General features: G+C 44.1%; 1 long non-coding RNA gene across 1 annotated transcript in view; it reads left to right on the top strand.

Moving 5' to 3' along the window:
* The window catches only part of LOC307196317, a 30,631-nt gene that overhangs the window by 2,807 nt on the left and 7,492 nt on the right, over window positions 1–20,332 (top strand). The window contains exon 2 of the long non-coding RNA XR_013831109.1: window positions 5,709–5,850. This is a non-coding gene — a long non-coding RNA (uncharacterized lncRNA). The remainder of the gene's footprint in view (window positions 1–5,708; window positions 5,851–20,332) is intronic.

The raw sequence follows: 20,332 nt of genomic DNA on the forward strand, positions 1-20,332 counted from the left end.
ACAGCCACCACCCCACCCTGGTGCTGAAGGGAATGGGAAAATATTCCTGTGACCCAGTGAGTGCTTCCCATGCAGGTGAGCGCTGACAGCCAGAAAGGGGCTGCTGGGTCATCCTGGCAAGTGAGTGGTGAGGAGAGTATCATTACGTTGTGGGACTGGGATTCCAGATTGGCAGCTCTGACTCAGCCTCCAATTGGCAAAAGTCAATGGGCCTCCCTTTCCCAAGGGTTTCCATTCTCAGCTGGGCCCTGCCCAGGTCAGGCAGGCGGGAGGCCTGGTGCTCAGCACTGGCCCTGGGACCAGCTCCCAGGAAGCAGCAAGGGACCCAGGCAGCCTTGGCACCATTTTAAAGGCTGGCTTCATACGCTTATCAGTGGGCTTTTGTATAAGGCCCAGGCTGAGGTTGCATAAGAATGTGCAAAATGCCAGGGAAGTCAGAACTGCTTTTTAAAAATAAGGCTCAGACCATAGGCAAGGTGCTTCCACACCACGTGGGCCTTAGTGAAGGAAAATGCAAACATTAGCCCAGAGGTGGAGAAAGAAACAGACACTACCCTGTAGGAAAATGGGGGGATGACTCCAAGAGACAGGGGATGCAGAGAAAGGCAGGGTCGGCACTTTTTTCTATGACTGTTGTGCCATTTGTCATCTCTGAATGCCTCAGAGCCTGGTGTCACATCACATGGTGAATGCCCAGGATAAGCTGAAAAGAGCTAAGAGTCAACAGCAGTGCTGATGGCCACTATGGAGAGAATTCTGGAGATTTGAAGCTATGGTGACAAGGACAGGGAGGCATGCATGCATTTAACAAACATTGAATCCTTGAAAAAAATCTAGAAAACACAATCATTCTCAACCTTTATTTTAACGCAACTCACATGACCTTTACCTGCATGAGTCACCCCATAGACACTGCCAGATTTTGACACAACCGTCAAATTTGTGTGCAATCCCTGGCTCTATAGCCCGCATTCCATCTCTTCCTCTCCAGCTTAGGAGCTCAGGAAGAATGCATGTAAGAGTATTGGCATTATATGGTAAACTTGAATTGCTCTAATTCATTAAAACAGTAAATTCTTTGCAAAACTGAGAATGAAATGAAGTTGCATCTCTTTCATCAGTTCTATTACTTTGGCTCCAGCTTCATCCCCTCTATTGTAAGGATGACCTTCTCTCTTTCCCCAGGTCACTTGTCCTGTGATAAGCCCAAGAAGTCCAGGTTCCCAGGATGATTACCTGGAACCCAGTGGTCACTCCTGGTCTCTTGGGCCACTGGTGCCACCTCAGATGCATGCCTTCAGGCTGGGGGCTCCTCAGTTACTGCCAAACCCAGGGCTCTTGGGTGGCCGCCAAAGCCAGAGGGGCCAGAGCCTGGGCAACAGCTTGTACGGTTGCTGCTGTTGCTGCCAGTTTGTAATTCCATGACCTTGTTTGAGCCCCAAAGCCTCTCCTGGTTGCTCACACTTCCTCTAACCCTGAGACTGGGACTTTTCTTGTTGCTGAACAAGTTTGTGGCACAGCCAGCAGCCCTGGTGCAGGTCCCACTGGCAATTGTGCTTTGAGCCCAAGACAGGACAATCCCTGGCCCCTGAATGCTATGCTCAGCTAAAGCTACTGCCCAGCTGGAGCCACAGGGAGCCACTTCCCCTGGGCAGGCTGGGCCAGGACAGCATATGGGGACAGGTTCCCATGTCTGCCCCTGGCTGACTGAGGACCACAGTTCCATTCTCCTCTGCATTCCTACAGCCCAAGCCCACAGCCAGTTCCTATCACTGAATGAGTTATGTGTCTTTCAAGGAGACAGACTCCTCTGGGTTTCCTTAGTAACAAAGTCCTTGGAATCCATCTCATAGCCAAGGGGTTGTGATTCAGTCTTTGAGAACTGCTGAACTTGGAGATGGGCCCTCAGCACAAAGATCTACTCATCCCCAAACCAAGCCAAGCTCTGAGGCATCCTCCGTCTTATTCTCAGAGGACCGTGTCTTGTTCTCAGAGGACCGTGTTGCAGTGGTATCATGCTGTGACATCAGCCATGAGTATCGGCCGCAGGTCATGTTAGTCAGCGTTCCACTAGCTTCTGTAACAGTTAAACCCCGATTTCAGTGGTTTAACACATTAGAAGTCTACTTATCACTCATGTAAGAGTCCAGTGCCAGATTCCCAGTCAGCAAGTGGCTTTCTGTCGTGTGGCTATTTCCATCATGTGGCTCTTTCCATCCTAGGACCTGAAAGTCCTCTGCATCTAACTGGCGGATGTAGAGAAATCACATCCTCTTCTTTTTTTTTATTGTGATAAAATATACATTAAATTTACCATTTTAACCATTTTTCAATGTACAGTTCAGTGGCATTAAGCATATTCACATTGTTGTACAACCATCATCACCATCCGTCTCCAGAACTTTTTCGTCTTCCCAAACTGAAACTCTATACCCATTAAACACTAACTCCCCATTCTCTGCTCTCCTCCAGCCCCGGGCAACTATCATTCTACTTTCCATCTCTATGAATTTGGCTACCCATATAAGTGGACACATACAATATTTGTACTTTTGTGACTGGATTATTTTGTTTAGCATAATGTCTTCAAGTTTCACCCATGTTGTAGCACCTGTTAGAATTTCCTTCCTTTTTAAGGCTGTATAATATTCCATGATATGTGTAAACCACATTTTGTTTATCCATTCATCCGTTAATGGACACTTGGGTTGTTTTTACCTTTTGGCTCTTCACACCCTCTTCTTAGCCATCTTAACCTGCAGTGACACCTTTCATTTGATCACGTTCCTTAGGAGAACCTATTACATGGTCCCACCTACATACAAGGAAGGGTGGGAAATGTAGTCCCTGGCTCGGTAGCCACTTCCCAGAAGTAATTAAGCCTGTGGAAGGTGAGGCACAATTTGTTGGTGGACAACTAGCCGTCCTTTCCATCCCCTCACCTTTGGACTTCCTATAACAACTATTTAGCATGGCTCAGGAAAAATGTCTTTTTTTCCAGTTTCAGTTCCTAACAGGACGAAGGTTTTGAAGTCTAAATGCGCTTTCAGTAAATAACTGTAGTAACATTTGTGTAGTCTTTTGTATTTTTCCATGTCCTTTTCATATGGTGTAGTGGTTCTGATTCTGTCTCTATTGCTTTCTCACCGGCTGATATTTATAGAGCCTGCAGTGCTACAGTAAATCCAATAAATAGTAATTATTAATCTTCACGGCAACGTGAGGTATGATTATCTCCCCATCTGTACAGATGAAGATACTGAGGCTCAGAGAGATTACGTAACATGTTCAAAGTCAGCCAGATCGTAAGTGGCAACTCCATCTCTCTGTACCTCCTGCTTAGGGAGCCATCCTCATGGATTTGAGAAACAACCTTGATTTCCTTCAAAGGACACTTTGAGCCCCCAAACCAAACTCTGCCCCCAGAACACCCTCCTTGCACTAGAACTGATGGACTGTCTCCTGCAGGACCCAAGCTGAGCCCCTCTGGAGAATGTGGTAAGAGAGGGAGGAGAGATCCTGTCACTCAGGAGCCTGTGCTGTGTTCCTGGTCCCGAGGAGCTTCCCAGGGCCCTTGGAGCACAAAAAATATCTCCCAATGCTGCTGCTCTCATCACTTTCCAACAACATCCCTGGAGCACCTCCCATGTTCCAGGCCCCAGGGATGTTCATAGGGATGCGAAATGATCCCTCTCCTCCAAAGAGTGCATTGTCCAACCACCATGAGACAGACACAGGAACGAATGCTCTCATATCATAAGACAAGCAATATAGGCAGACAGAGTGCTGCTGTGGGAATTTGGACGAGGGAGGAATGAATTTTGCTTTGTTGTGGCAAGCTGCAGCAAGAAGGTGACATCAGTGGTGGCTGTAGACAGCTGGGAGAGGATTGGGGAGAGCTCTTTTAGATACAAGGGACAGTAAAGTCTCGATGGTGTCAAAGAGCATGGTGTGTTTGAGGATAAAGAGTAGGTACTCTGAGGGTAAAGCACGAGTGGAGACAGGGTGGAGGAAGAGACTTGGGGAGATCGGGTGGGTAAAGGGCCATGATTCTGCAGATGAGGCAAGGAGATTATTAACTGGGGGCTAATACCACCAGAGCCATCTTATACAATGCTTCCTCTGGCTGGGATGAACAATGAGAAATGGAGCTGGTCACCCATTTCATTCCAACCGCACTCATTCTCAGAGGGCAGGCTCAACCCAGCCATCCTGGGGTCATCCCAGACACCACGTACCAGGGTCATTCCGAGAAAAGGCCAGCAAAGAGACCACCTGAGGACATCTGTAGTCCCATAATGACCCTTCTCCCTTAGTCTATAGGTGAAGGACTCGTGATAGACGTTCTCTCCCTAGTTGGCTTACAGGCCCAGACCAAGCTGCATCCTAAGTTGGTTGTCTCGAAGCCAGGGTCTCTATCTGATACCTGCAAAGACAGGATTGAAGTCTGGGGCGTGCCAGGACCACTATGGCTTCTCTCCTGCCCCATGGACTGAGTGTGGAGAAGGAAGCAGAGGGAGGCAGGAAAAAAGGTGGGGGAGGTGACAGGAGTATAGTGTCAGAACCCAGTTCACCATCCACAGCAGGTACTCACCAGCACCCCAGCACATGAGGCCCGGCTTTCGCACCCCCCTTATGTCAGAATGGGATTCCCAGACACGTTTTTCTAAGTAATTTACAACTAGAGGTGGAAAGCAAAGGGATTCTGGGTTGACAGTGAACCTGTGGTGAGAAATCCAAATCTGAAGGCAGCACCTGCCCCGCCTAAGAAGCTGAAGCCCTTCTCGCACGGAGGCTGTGGGCCAGAGATGCTTTACTGAGAACCCGCCTGTGCCAACCCTGAGGGTACAGTGATGAAGGGGACATGCTTCCTGCCTCCAAGGACTTCACAGTCTGGTGGCAAAGGCAGACAGGTACACAGCTCCTAGCCTCCCAGGTGCCATGCATTGTGTAAACTGTGATGAATTCTAGTCTCTTCAAATGGAAAATCTAATCAAGGTACTGGGTTATCTGGGTTCCCCTTCCACAAACTGGCCCTCAGTGGGATCATGTCTAATATTATGAAAGACGCACTATATCATCCTTAAACTACTCGTAAATGACCCTGTCAAACTGATACAAAAATCTATTCAGAAAAACAACTCAGATTGTCTCATCAACACATGTCATTCTGTTGGCAAAGGCTGTAATTAATTATTTTATTTTCCTCTCCAATTTTGTTCTAGTCTTCAAATGACTTTACACAGCAAAGTTCTGGATTCCTTAATTCCCCTGAGCCCTGCCAGGTCTGGGGCTGTGGTAGTGTTCAATGGTACGGCTGCTGAAACATTCAAAATTCAAGACAGGCCCATGACTGGGCTTCATAAGAAACCACAAGTCTAAGCTGCTGATACCTTAGCAGAGCAAGTTTTTTAAGATCCAGGATCTATTTTGAAGGAGTGGAATAGAGGAATTTAAGAAGTGACATTGATAAGGATAAAAGGATCTTTGGATGAAAGTTATAGGGAAGTGGGTTTGGGCTCAAAACAAGGAAGAGTTTACCATAGTTGGAGCCATCCAAGACTGGTGGAGGTAGTGGGCTTTCTGTTGTTCACAGAGGCCAGGCAGAGGTGTGATGACAGTCAGAGGTTCTTATACTGGGTGGGAGGTTGAATGAGATAAACTCTACAGCCCTTTGTGCTGAACTTAAGTCTTCACCCTGCTTTCAGCTGATGGAATAAACCTGGCCTGGAAACATCACCTCTCCTGGGCTCCATTTTATCATTGCTGAGTTGGAAAGAGGGAGCAATTGTCAGATCCCTTGCTGGCCACTGTGGGTGAAGCCCAGATCATTAACCCTGGACCTCAAAGGTGAGTGAGCATAGTCTTGGGATCTCTGCATCCTCAACTCCATCTGGTGACTCCGAAGTTCCTTCAGTCCTCAACACTTGAGACCAGAAAGCCTGGTTTGTCTTGTTCTAATTATTATTTAGATGACTATTTGGCTCATTCCTGAGCAAGGCTTAAGTCAAGTCAGACCTGTTAATTGAATCAAGGTTATATAATCATATTTGGGCATTTAAATGCAAACCAGTTATGTTGGAGCCCAAGCATCTTATATACAAGGAGGGAGTTCTATTACATGTCAGGAATATATGATAATACACAAAGCCTAACCCCGAAAGTAGAGGGTGGAGTACTCCAGGGCACTTCTGTTTCAATGACGTTGTTGTAATAGTTATTGCTCTGGGCACGTTCTGGGAAGATACTGGAAACATCTCAAACAAGTATGACATTGACATTACCCCATCTTGTCAAACCCATTACGTTTGGAACGTGCCTTTCTGTAGCATTTGTCTTGGCATATAAATGTGTTATCAAAAATTGTAGGAGGCATTACAAGGAGCCCTCTCATAGCCTTTCGGGTCCTCAGCATTCCCTCCTCTTCTCCCTTGACAAACATATGCCATAGGGCCCAATTAGGCATTTCTGTTTTTCACTTGGGCCTCTTTCTAGTTTCCAGGCTGAGTCTAAAAGCCTCCAAATCTTGAAGTCCTCAAATATTAGCCTCCTCTGCAAAGAGAGAGGAAAACACGGAGGAGTAGGTAAGGAAGTCATTGACGAGTTGAAGGGGGGACTAGTAACATAAAGCAACACATCAGGAAGAAGGCACCAGACTCAAGACTGAAGTGTTTGTTCCTAAACGCTCTAAGATTCATCCAGGCATAACAGCCTTGTGGGGCCTCTAGCCCAGAGGCTCCCGTGTATTCATCCAAGCTCCGCGCTTGGATGGTGAGATACCAGATGCCTGTTTTCTGTCCAGTGTTAAGAACTGAGCTGGCAGGCTTTGTCAGGATCACTCAGCCTGAAAATCAATCAGATGCCATCACTGGAGATGAGGAAGAGGCATTTTCTGCTCTCACATTTTGTCTATGTCTCTGACACGAAAGCATCAGTTGCCTCTGAAGAGAAGCATTCTGGGGAGAGTTTCATCTTCACCACCATCCTGGTTAGGGAGCTCTTACAGCCTTAGAATTGCAAAAGTCATGGAGGGGCCGCTCACTAGAGGTGGGGACCTTGCTGCAGGTTTCATCGTAAACACATGGCTGAAATGTGTCACACGTAGGCAGGCATGCTAGTGTGTCCAAAATCAGCCTCTAGCCAGAGGACACTGACTTCGGCAAGACCAAATGAAACAGAAAGCTGATTTTTTCCAATAGGTTTCATCAGACCCACAGAGGACTAACCCTAAACCTGATTTTGGATTATGCTTTTCTTGCTAGGAATTATATTAAATGATTCTGTCTGGAACTGAAGGTCTTGATAGACTGGTGTAGCTTCTCAGTCTTTTGAGAATCCGCTATCAAGGGCTCATACTTATCCCAGGTCAGCCCTTAACCCCCTCCCCCGCAGGGCACCTGTGACACAGGCAAGTGCGTGATGTCTGGCAAGGCTGGCAGGATTGTTAACTTTAGGCGAGAATGTGAGTGTTAACACGTCAGAGTAGATCTGAGAAAATATTCCAAACCAACCTGGCCACACTGGGAGCTCAGTCCCTAAGAAAGAATCAAGATAAGGGCGAGCATCTTACCTCTGAGAGGGCAGTGCAGGGTAAAGGCCACGCCTGCAAAGTGCAGAGCTCAGGGAAGACGGAGGCTCAGCTGGGCCCTGCTCAGTCACTTGATGGACTTCCATAAACGCTACACTGGAGACTAGGACGTGTGAAGTAGGAAAGAACACCATCTCTGCCCTGAGCTCTGAGATGGTGGCTGTAAGCCCCCAAGATGCCTGCAGAGCTGAAAGGTGGCCTACATGTTGCTTGGCTGAAGGATAATGGACTCAGGCCTAAACTTATTTGCCTCATTCACCCAGAGAGCTCTGACCAGGAGCTACTTTCAGATGACATAGATCCCCACAAGGCACTTGTCTCTTTCCTGTGACACTTCTAAGAGTGACTCTTGCCACATGACTGTAGTGACAAGTAGAGCTTTTCTCCAATGATGCCATTGAGAATTCCAAACTTCCCCAAAAGGAAAAGGCTGTGACTGGGAATACAGACTTCCCAGTGTATCCTACTTCTTACACTCCCAGACCTGTGGGCGTAAAAGGAAATCTTAGAATGATGAGTATCCTGAAAATGGAAAGAAAAATACTTTTCAAGTTATGAAATCTAGTTGTTATCATTGCTAGTTTTAAATATGTGGTGTCGCTTAAGTTTCTAACACAGGAGGTGGCCAGATTCAGAGTTCGAAGTACCTAAGTGGTTGTTTTGGAACAGGTGTTTTAAGGACACTTAGTGGAGAATATTGGGGCAATATGTTGGTAGTCACTTTCGCAGCAGTGCTCTGAGGTCTTGGGTTTCATAAAAGATAATTTCTCCTTTTAAGGAAAATTGAGTCTAAATGTAGTTTTTCCTTCCTCTAACTCCTTATTTCTAAATCCTATCCATTCTTCAAGACCTAGCTCAAATGCCACTTCCTTTCATAAGCCTTCCATTATTAACTTTAGTTGGAATTTCCCTCTCCCTTGTCTAACTCCCATGGCCACTTTGATCTACACCTCTTTGATGACCACTTTCCACTTTCTATAAAGTAAGTTACACACTTGTTTTATGTTAATACATTTCAAAAGATTGAAATCTTACAGAGTATGTTCTTTGACAGCTATGGAATTAAATTAAAAATTAATAAAATAACTAAATAATTCTAAGTATTTGGATATTAAATAACATACTTCTCAATAACCATGGGTTAAAGAAGAAATTTTAAGAGAAATTAGAAAATATTCAAATTGAATGTTAATGAAAATTCAATATTACATTTCAAAATTTATAGGGTGCAGGTAAAGCAGTGCTTAGAGAGGAATTAATAGCACTAACCTGATCATATTAGAAAAGAAGAAAGGTTTAAAGTTAATTATCCAAATTATCACTTTAGAAAGAAAAACAAATAAGGAAATTAAACCCAAAGAAAGTAGAAAAAAAATAAATATAAAGACAGAAAATCAATATATTAGAAAACAAACTGTAGGGATTTTTAACAAACTTGAAAATTGGTTCTTTGAAAAGTTTCACAAAATTTATAAACCCCTAGCAAGACTGATCAATTTTTTAAAAAGAGAGAAAATACAAATTACCAATATATGGGATGGAAGAAAGGCTATCATTACCAATCCTACAGGCATTATAATGGTAATAGGGAAATACTATGAACAACGTTATGCCAATAAAGTTGAAAACAGGTGAAATGAACAAATTCTTTGAAAAATACAACTTACCAAAATTGACACAGAAGAAACAGAAAATCTAAATAATCTATGTTTTATAAAGAAATTGAATTTCACTATAAGAAGCTTGCCACAAAGAAAACCCTATGCCTAGATGATTTCACTTGCAAATTATTGATTAAGAAAAAAATATAAATCTTGCATAAACTCTTTCAAAAAGGGAGAAAAAGGAAAAGTTTTCAAATTCATTTTATGACGTCAGCATAACCCTGATATCAAGACCTGACAAAGGCATCTAAGGAAATGAAATGACAGACCAGTATACCTGTGAACATAGACACAAAAATCCTTAACAAAATATAAGCAAATGGAATGCAGCAATACATAAAAATAATAATTCATTGTGACCAAGTGGAATTTATCCCAGGAATATATATAAAATGCATAAAACCCCTCTTTAGTAAATTTTCTTTGAACTTTTAAATGTATGGACATTTTTTATTATATTGGTTTCTAGCATCTGTTAAGAACCAATCTCAGGAGTACATAAAACCTCTTTTACTATTTTTGTAATTTCCTGTGTCTATAATTATTTCAAAATAAAGAGTAAAAAACAAACTAATCAAAAACAACAACCAAGTTTAAGAACATCATAACAAATCTTTATTGCAAAATTATACTTGAATTAAGTATTGCATTTCTTGTGGAAATCAGCTCTATTACAAAATTTAGAAACCATTTAAATATGGGTTTGAAATATCTGCATATTGAACAATACTTATACATGTATGAAATAACATTATTTTCCCCAAACATGTTCTTTTTATTTCCCATATTTAATCCTAGTTTTAAATGCCATTTAATTTCAAAATTATCCTATCTTTGTAAGATAAAATCTGAAAATTTAATAGTTTATTTCTTTTTGAAAAATAATTTTCAAGCCATAACTCAGGGAGGGGTAAAGCTCTGAACGCAGGTCCAGCTTGCTGACTTCTGTAAAAGAGGCCACAGCACAGCATCCCCCCATATTCCCTTCTGAACTGGCCCCCTGCAGTGGCGAGAGTAGTTTGTTGGGTCATCACTGTGATCTGGTGTCAGTGGAATTGGGGGAGAGAGTGGGAAGATGGGAAAGGGCCCTGTATTTGTGGCTAAGGTTAGTTGGACTTCATACTCCAGGCAAAAGAGAGTCGCTAAGGCTTTTAACAGTGAGAAACACCATTAATCTCTGTTTAGGAAGGTACCACATTTCATCTAATCTAAGGTACCTGATTGTGTAACCTACCATTATTATGAGTACCTACCATTATTATGAGTACCTCTAAAAAAGGGGAAAGTGCAGCTCAGAGAGATTAAGTCACTTGCCCAAGGTCACACAGGTAGAAGCGGGACTTTGAATTCAGGTAGTCCATCTCCTGAGCCAGCACTCTTTACTGCCACACTATTATTCACACTCACAAAAGGCAAAGGAGGCTGCCAACACTGTAGGGATGTCAAATAAGATTAGGTCATCCATGCCCGGCACAGGAACAATTTGTAAAGGGAACAGTGTGGTGGGCAGAAACCAGGTTGCAGCGGGTGGCGGAGGGACTGGGTTTGAGGAAGTAGAAACACCACGGTGGACCTCCTTCATGAGGTGCAGCAATTAAAAGGAGTTGGTGGTTGGATTTTTTTTTTTTTTTTAGTGTTGGGAAGGACTTGGGCGGCCTTATTGGTTGAGGAGAAGGAGCCAGGGCAAAGAGAAAATAACCAAGGCCGGGAAATCTGCGGAGGTAACAGGAATAGGAACAGGAGTGGAGGTGAAGCCTGGAGGAGACAGGGGACACGTCCTCTTAGGCTGAACACATGGACCCAGGGCTCTTTGGAGATACCGGCACGTTTATGGGAGCAGGAGGTCGAGGGGCTCATACACTATTTCCTTGGTGGAACAGGTGGTGAGGCCATTAGCTGAGAGTGAGGGAAATAGGGCCTTGATGATGAGGTGCTTTGGTATGGTGACTATGGAAAACAGGAAAGAAAGGGACAAGGAGCTATATACCCCACATTCCCCCAGGAATGTCCTCCAAGACTTTAGCCATATTATGCATTTCCAACTCATTCCACAAAGCCACCTCTGACCCCAAATGCCTGACTACTCCTGGCCCATCTCATCCTGAGAGAAACCGTCCACATCTCACCTGTGGGAGTAGCTTGTGGACATGCTTGGCTGGTGCCATGGCATTACTGGAAAGCAGATTTGGTTCCTTTCTTTAGGAGGAGCGATTAGAAAAGAGTATAGTTTCTAGATTCCTAGATTGAATCCTGGCTCCAATATGCCCCAGCTGTGTGACTTTGAGTAAGTGACTTAACCTCTCTGTGCTTCAACTCCTAATCTGTACAACAAGGATAAAAATAGTGCCTATCTTATAGGAGTGTTGTGAAGATTAAGTGAAGTTATATATATGAAACATTTTAGAACTATGCCAAACACATAGTAAGTGCTCAAAAATGTAAGCTATTATAATGAGATCTTATTCTGATCTCTTATCCTAGTTGGCCTTGAAAGAGGCAGAGAAAGGCCTGGCTGAAGGTATAATGGACCAATACCCATGGGAAGGCTCTAGAGGTCACTTATTTTTTCAACCAGCCAATGCAGATTTTTCTCTAGCTAGTGTCCTATCAATTATGTGCCAGATGCCAACGCAGGGTGCCTGGCTTGCACTGACTGCTCTGGCCCCACCCCTCCTCTCTGCCATCTCCTCTCTAGTGTCCAAACATTTCTCCCTTTCTCAGGCAGAACAGTTTTCCAACCCTAATGGTCCCAGGAGAAGCTCAGAGTCTGCTCTTAAGTGCCATGTCGATGAATTTCTTCCCTCCAAATTCTTTTCTCCTTCATATCATTGTGATTAACTCCTTTATGTGTGTGTATATTTTTTCTTTTGAATGAACTTTCAAAGAGTGAGATCACATCTTTATTCCTATGGCCGCTTTGCTTTCTTAAGTTGGCTGTACTCAGTCACAACATCCAAGGGATTTTCATACACAACAATTAATTCTCATCAATATGTAGACCAGGAAAAAAGACCACTCCTGAGGGCACCAGCCTGGCCACTCTTAGACCATTTCCCTGAAAGTGATGATACTTCTCTAGACTCGAGGTGACTGTCCATCTCAAACGTGTCATCATCCACATTCATGCATTCCACAAGCACTAAGTGTCCACCCGGAGCGTGGAACTGTGCTGTGTGCTAGGCTGAGCGTTACAATGGTGTGCAACCAGCATGGTGATCTCTGCTTTCTGGCAATGTGACCCATGCATCTTCCCCCTAAAGTAACCACTACTATGACATCTGTCACCATAGCTTAGTTTTGCCTGTTTTGGAACTTTGTATAATGGGATCATAGAGTATGTGTCATTTTGGGTCTAACATCTTCTACCCAGCATTACCACCATGAGCTGCACTGTATTGCTCCCTGTAGCAATGGTCTGTTCTTTTTTATTGCTGTCTAGTAATCCATCAACCAATTATACCATAATTGATTTATGTACCCAAGCTTTTATTTGTTACTCCTTTACTGGATTGATGTGAACAGATGAGAAATAGCTTATGAGCATGGAGGCAGAGAGAAGCTTGAGGAAGTTCATTGTTAGGAATTCACAGAATTGAAGGGGATTTTTTGAACTCTCAGGGGCCTTGAACTGGATTTTGGGGGAAACTTTAAGTCTCTAGGGAGAAGGGATGCTTCTGTGTTATACTGACTGTGTGGCAGACCCTCTGCTAAGTGTTTGACCCTCTTTACTTCAGCTAATCCTCAATAACAACCCCTCTAAGTATTATTAGCTGCATTTTAAAGATGAGGAAACTGAGGCTCTTTGAGTTAAATGACTTTCCCAACAACTGCAATAGGTATGTAGAAATATGGGGAAGCATAATTAGAAATTTTAAAAGTTGAATAAATTTGTAGATAAGATTGATAATTATGGGTACAAAGACTTGAAGGGATAGATATATAAAAGATTCTTCTTAAAGTTCCGTTAAAGATTAGTGAAATCACAGAAGCTTAACATTTTCTTTCACTATTATATTGATTTTTCAATGAAAAAAAGTGATTTGGAGGGCTTCCCTGGCGGCGCAGTGGTTGAGAGTCCACTTGCCAATGCAGGGGACACGGGTTTGTGCCCCGGTCCGGGAAAATCCCACATGCCGCGGAGCGGCTGGGCCCGTGAGCCATGGCTGCTGAGCCTGCGCGTCCGGAGTCTGTGCTCCGCAAAGGGAAAGGCCACAACAGTGAGAGGCCCGCGTACCGCAAAAAAAAAAAAAAAAGAAAGAAAAAGTGATTTGGAAAAGCAATTTGAATCCTTCTTTGCACCTCCCAAACCACCATGCTCAAACCTTGCGACTCAACCTAGCCTCCTTCACCTCACTCTACTTTTCTCTTTCCCAGTCTTCAGATCAGATAAGACTGCCTATCTAAATTACCACATGACCCAGCAATCCCACTACTGGGCATATACCCAGAGAAAACCATAATTCAAAAAGACACATGCACCCCAATGTTCATTGCAGCACTATTTACAATAGCCAGGTCACGGAAGCAACCTAAATGCCCATCAACAGACGAATGGATGAAGAAGATGTGGTACATATATACAATGGAATATTACTCAGCCATGAAAAGGAACGAAATTGGGTCATTTGTACAGACGTGGATGGACCTATAGACTGTCATACAGAGTGAAGTAAGTCACAATGAGAAAAACAAATATCGTATATTAACGCATGTATGTGGAATCTAGAAAAATGGTACAGATGAACTGGTTTGCAAGGCAGAAATAGAGACACAGATGTAGAGAACAAACATATGGACACCAAGGAGGGGAAAGTGGGAGGGTGGTGGTGGTGGTGGTGGGATGAATTGGGAGATTTGGATGGACATGTATATACTAATATGTATAAAAGAGATAACTAATAAGAACCTGCTGTATAAAAAAATAAATTAATTAAAAAAAAAGCCTGCCTATCTAGTTTCTCCTGTGATCTTACATTGTCTAAATATACGCACACACTGTTTTGTGAGATGAGGCTGCTTTTTGGAGTGTCAGCTCTTTGCTTAGGAAGCCTTGCTCTGGTTTGATAATTTTCTGCTTTACACTCATAAAAACTACTGGGACATTTATGGTTCTACATAAATAAAATCATTAGCACCCTGTTGTGGAGATGGGCCCCTCCCCACCTCTAGCATGTGAGTCTGGCTTGTGCAGCCTGGTGCAGTGGTCTTCAGAAACCTCCGACCTCACACAGAGACCGAATCGGCCCCTTGGCACATCACAGCTTCTGAGACGCGGACAGGCAGCTGTGCCACCGGCAAACCTCTGTTTTCTAGGTTGATTTGCCCACTTATTATTACAGATATTGACCCAGCTGTTGTAATGAAGACATGACATAACAGAGACTTAAACCAGGCAGAAGTTGATTTCTTTCTCCCCTAAGCAATCCAGGATGGATAGAAGGGCTCCATCTTGTTGGGGACCCAGGTTCCTTCTATTTTCTTGCTTTGTTAAACTTCAGTTATTGCCTTCACCTGCTTTCTCCAAGGTGGCCTGCCACCATATCTACATCCCAGCCAGAGAGATGGGGGAAAGGGGTAAGGAGGCCATGACCCTCCCTTTAACATCCTAACCAGGTACTGCACCCATCAACCCTTGCTTAGGAGGTAGAGCTGCACTGCAGGAACATGGCCACAGAGAGTAGTGGTTAAGCACTTGGACTCCAGGGCCAGGCCACTTGGGTTTGAATCCTGGCTATACCACTTGATAGCTAGTTCACCGTGGACAAATTATTTATTCAATGCCTCAGTTTCCTTATCTATAAAGTGAGGCTAGGGCTTCCCTGGTGGCGCAGTGGTTAAGAATCCGCCTGCCAATGCAGGGAACATGGGTTCGAACCCTGGTCCAGGAAGATCTCACATGCCGCGGAGCAACTGAGCCCGTGCGCCACAGCTACTGAGCCTGCGCTCTAGAGCCCACAAGCCACAACTGCTGAGCCCACGTGCCACAACTACTGAAACCCGTGCACCTAGAACCCGTGCTCTGCAACTGCAACAAGAGAAGACACCGCGGGCTTCCCTGGTGGCACAGTGGTTGAGAGTCCGCCTGCCGATGCAGGGGACACGGGTTTGTGCCCCGGTCCGGAAAGATCCCACAGGCCGCGGAGCGGCTGGGCCCGTGAGCCATGGCCACTGAGCCTGCGCGTCCGGAGCCTGTGCTCTGCAATGGGAGAGACCACAACAGTGAGAGGCCCGCGTACTGCAAAAAAAAAAAGACACCGCCATGAGAAGCCCACGCACCACAATGAAGAGCAGCCCCTGTTCGCCTCAACTAGAGAAAGCCCGCACACAGCAACGAAGACCCAACGCAGTCAAAAAAAAAAAAAAAAAGTGAGGATAATGATGATGATAATAATAGTACTTTCCCCTCAGCATTGTTGAAGCTTAAGTGGGCTATTATGTGAAGCTTTACATTTATATGTAAGTTAAATTTATATAAATTATATATAAATTTGTATTTCAAATGTGATGCTTAAATGAGCTATTATGTGGAAAGTGCTAAGAATAGTGTCTGCCATACTATAGGAGCTTTGTATGTATATACATATATACACGTATACATTAACTAGTAGTATTATGGAGGCTTTTTTGTGGTGTAGCATGAAGTCGTAGTGGTGGTTGTTGGTGGTGGTGGTGATGATGGTCATAATGATGGTGGTGGTGTTGATGGTGGTTGTAGTAGCAGTGGTAGGAGATGAGGAACCAGGTCATGTAGGTCCTCATATGCTATGGTAAACAGTTTGGAATTTATTCTGAGTATAATGGGAAACTGTTGAAACCTTTTGAGCAAGGCAGTGGGGTGAACTGATTTATAATTTTAAAAGATCTCTCCGGCTGCTGTGTGCTGAACAGACAGAAGAGAAGCAAGAGTAGAAGCAGGGGGATTAGTCAGGAGGCCCCTGCAGTGGTGCGGGGTGGCTTAGACCAGAATGCTAGTGAAGGAGAGGGTGACGATAGTCAGGTGTCACCCAGAATGGGTCAAGCTCATTGGGGTCATCACACAGCGTTTGCATGGCTGTTACCGAAGCCTGGAAAATCCTTCCCCCAGAACATCCACTGGCTCACCTCCATCCCTTTATTCATGTCTTTGTTCAGATATCGCCCCTCCCAGAGGCCTTCCCTGACCATCCTAGCTAAAACAATAAATTGCCCTACCCTGATGTATTATTCTTTATAGTACTTATCTAAAGTCATGTGATTTATTTTTTCACTCACTTGTTTGTCTCTTTCCCCCACCCTATAACATAGATTCTGTAAGAGAAGGGACTTGCTTATCTCCCGCCACACCTGACATATTTTAGGTACTCAATAGATGCTTGTTGAATGAATAAATAAGCGAAAATTCAAAGTGCTGGTGAGAAGGCTGGAAAGCATCACCTCCAGAGGCAGCTGCACTCGCAGGAAGAAGGAGCCATTGTATCAGCCACCTCTGCTGGGTGGGGGTAGAGAAGACATGTAGGTGGTTTCAGTTTAGCTCCGAGGTCAGGCTTTATGATTTATTTATTTATTCGTACCCCACCTCATTCCACAAAGGATTAAATGTGGCTTATAGGAAATGCACAGTGCTTAGTGAAATATAAATGCAGAATAAAATTAGGATGAGGGAAAAGACCAATCAGAATAGATTCTCTGGACGACAGGGTCTTATACACCTGAGATATCTGGTAGCAAATGTATCTCTGAGTTTTCTGGTGGCCAAAAGCAGAAGGCACTAAACTTCCTATGAAACTAGGTAAGGACACAGAAATGAAAGTAGGACTGTGGCTGGTGGGAGATTGTCGGTGGTTCACTGTGGATCTCATTAGAGGAGCTGGGTTGGTGGACCCGGTCTTACATTTCCTCTTGCTCCAGTATTTTGGGGGTGGAGAGGAAGAGAGGGCTGGGAGGGAGGAATCTCTTAATGTCTATTTAGGTCTTCTGCCCATTTTTTTGTTTGTTTTTATAAATTTATTTATTTTTGGCTGCGTTGGGTCTTCGCTGCTGCGCGTGGGCTTTCTCTAGTTGCAGTGAACTGGGGCTACTCTTCGTTGCGGTGCGCGGGCTTCTCATTGCAGTGGCCTCTCTTGTTGCAGAGCACGGGCTCTAGGCGCACGGGCTTCAGTAGTTGTGGTGCATGGGCTCAGTAGTTGTGGTGCGTGGGCTGTAGAGCGCAGGCTCAGTAGTTATGGCACACGGGCTTAGTTGCTCCACGGCATGTGGGAATCTTCCCAGACCAGGGCTCGAACCCGTGTCCCCTGAATTGGCAGGCAGATTCTTAACCACTGCGCGACCAGGGGAGCCCTGCCCATTTTTTGATTGGGGTTTTTTTTTTGCTATTGCGTTGTATGAGCTGTTTGTACATTTTGATAATTAAGCCCTTGTCGGTCACATGATTTGCAAATATTTTTCCCAGTCTGTAGGTTGTCTTTTTGTTTTGTTTATGGTTTCCTTTTCTGTGCAAAAGCTTATAAGTTTGATTAGGTCTCATTTGTTTATTTTTGCTTTTATTTCTGTTGCCCTGGTAGATTGACCCAAGAAAGCATTGGTACGATTTATGTCAGAGAATGTTTTGCCTATGTTCTCTTCTAGGAGTTTTACGATGTCATGCCTTATATTTACATCTTTAAGCCACTTTGAGTTTATTTTTGTGTATGGTATGAGGGTGTGTTCTAACTTCATTGCTTTACACGTGGCTGTCCAACTTTCCCAGCACCACTTGCTGAAGAGGCTGTCTTTAGAGATGTATCCTCTTGAAAGAGATCACATTCTAGGAATGCGGTGATTTAGACTAATGAGTTTAAGATAAGACACAATCAGAAGTGTGTTTCTGTGCTTTCACTATAAAATTCCTATCAATAATTTAACATGACTAGAAAACAAATTACTGTTTACATTCATCTGCATACTCTGAATAAAACTTCCATTTGTGGTCATCATCAAGGAAGCACAGAACAGCCTTTGAGAGAGTGATTGGCAGCAGGTGGCATGATGAATGATGCAGCATCATGAGTAATGATATAACCAGTATTAAACAACAGTATTAGGGAAGTAAGAAACCTGTACTGTTTAATTACAAAGGTTTCCAAAGCACCATGGAACTGTGAGAAATAATTGTGTTGCTACCCTTTTGGGTGCTTGAACTTTACAAAGAATCTTCGGGTAAGCAGCTTTACTGATTGAACGATAAGCACAAACAGAAGTACCTCTTTCCTACCCATTATTCTAAATCTTCATGGATACATGGCTATATCTAACACGGACCTGTGAATTTAGTAATACGTTTTTAAACCATATGTTTTTTATAGACAGAGACCCCGAGGGGTGGCCCTGGTATCTCCTCTTATCTGTGCCAAGCTTGTTGCCTTGGTTCAAGAAGCAGCTCCCACAGCCAGGTCCCCCAAGTCTCTCATGAAACCATTCTCCTCAATTCCTGCAAGTGCCTCTCAGCACCAGGAAGCCCATTCCCGTGATGATAGTCCCCAAACCAAGGAGTACTCTTCGCCAAAGGTGAAAAGAAGTATCCACCTCTAGAGGCTAAAAAACCCCTGGCACCTTTAAGGTAATGGTCATTTTCCAGGCTCTTAGCCCCGCCACCAGCCCACCCCGCTTCCTTTCTTGTCATTCCAGTTTTAAAATCTTTAAATCAGCCTCGCCACTCTGTGTATGATGAGTGTGTTATCGACAACTTTTGAAGTCAAAAACATTTCTCTCAAAACCTAATCACCATCTTGCAGGTATGTAACCTCAGGAAATCTACTTAACTGAAGCTTCACTTTCCTTTTATATAATATAAGGACACTTCTCTTTATTTTGGTCTGAGAATGAAATGTGTTAACATTGAACTACCTAGTACAGTGCCTGGCATAGAAGGCTAGATGTGTGATTGACCTCAGTCCCCTTATCTTTCTTCTCTTTAGCGACAGCAACTTAAATTGTTTCTCAGCAGGTGAAGTTTGCCTATTTGGATTGTGAAAAACACACTTTCCCAAAGGTGTTTTACATCCTCTGGGCTCCACTGGGTCACGTTGTAGAGCAAGTGCTGGGTTGAAGGTTCAGGGCTGTAGTTGCAAGGGAGGAGGGAGAACAAACCCAGACTGATTGTTTTTGCTGAAGCCTCCTGAGACAGCAGCAGAAAAATCACTGCTAATTTAGAAGGTTCAAAGCCAAGCTCATGAAACTTTCCATAACTGCTAATAAAAGTCTTAATGAGGAGAAAACAATCATGTTTTGGGAGACAGATTTTTCTACAAATATAGAGGTTCTCCAGGTTCAATATTCTCTCCGTGACAGGACAGGATGGAGGGCAGAAGGATTAGAGCTACAGTAATAACAACTCTCATTAGTTCAGCACTTGAGGGCTTAACAGAGCGTTTCCACCACACTTGGTCCTACAACTGCGTGAATCAAACAGGCCACGTATTATCTTCATCCCCAAAGAAGACTTGAGCCCTGGTGTCAAAATGCTACTCTTTCTGTTCTACCCTCTCCCCAGCATAAAGTTCTTGCATTCATTGGTCAGGAGAAACTGTTCTTTTTTCGCTTGTACAGCAAGCTCAAGAAGACAAAGACACACTGAGAAATCAGCCCACTTCTTCATGGACCTGGTTTCTAACTGGGCTTGAGATATAAGTGTGCCTTCACTGCATCAGACAGACTGAAGCTGGTGAGGGGAGTGTACCTGGCAGGCCCTTTCTACAATTTTGTTTGAGCTCTTCTCTGTGCTGGGCACTGGCCCCAGCTGCAGTGCTTAGTTCCAGCTCACAGCCTAGCAGGGCCAGACCCGACAAGGGGAAATAAGTATTACATAGGAGAGCAAAGGGGAATTGGAGCCAGGCTGGTCACGAACTCCACCTGCCATTTCTTAAGTCTGCAACAGGATCAGGGGGATCTTTTCAGGCTCATCTTTGTTTACCTTCCCAGGAGAGAGTCTCATAAGAAATGATCTTGCTGGACACTGTGGGAGGAAAAGAAAGACCAGGCCGAGTGGATGGGCAAACCAGTATTGACAGTTCTGTCCAGCGCGGCTGGGGCTACTGTTCATTGAGGATGGAGAATCTGAGAAAGC

The sequence above is a fragment of the Stenella coeruleoalba genome, assembly GCF_951394435.1.
Source record: "Stenella coeruleoalba genome assembly, chromosome: 13".
NCBI classification, from domain to species: domain Eukaryota; kingdom Metazoa; phylum Chordata; class Mammalia; order Artiodactyla; family Delphinidae; genus Stenella; species Stenella coeruleoalba.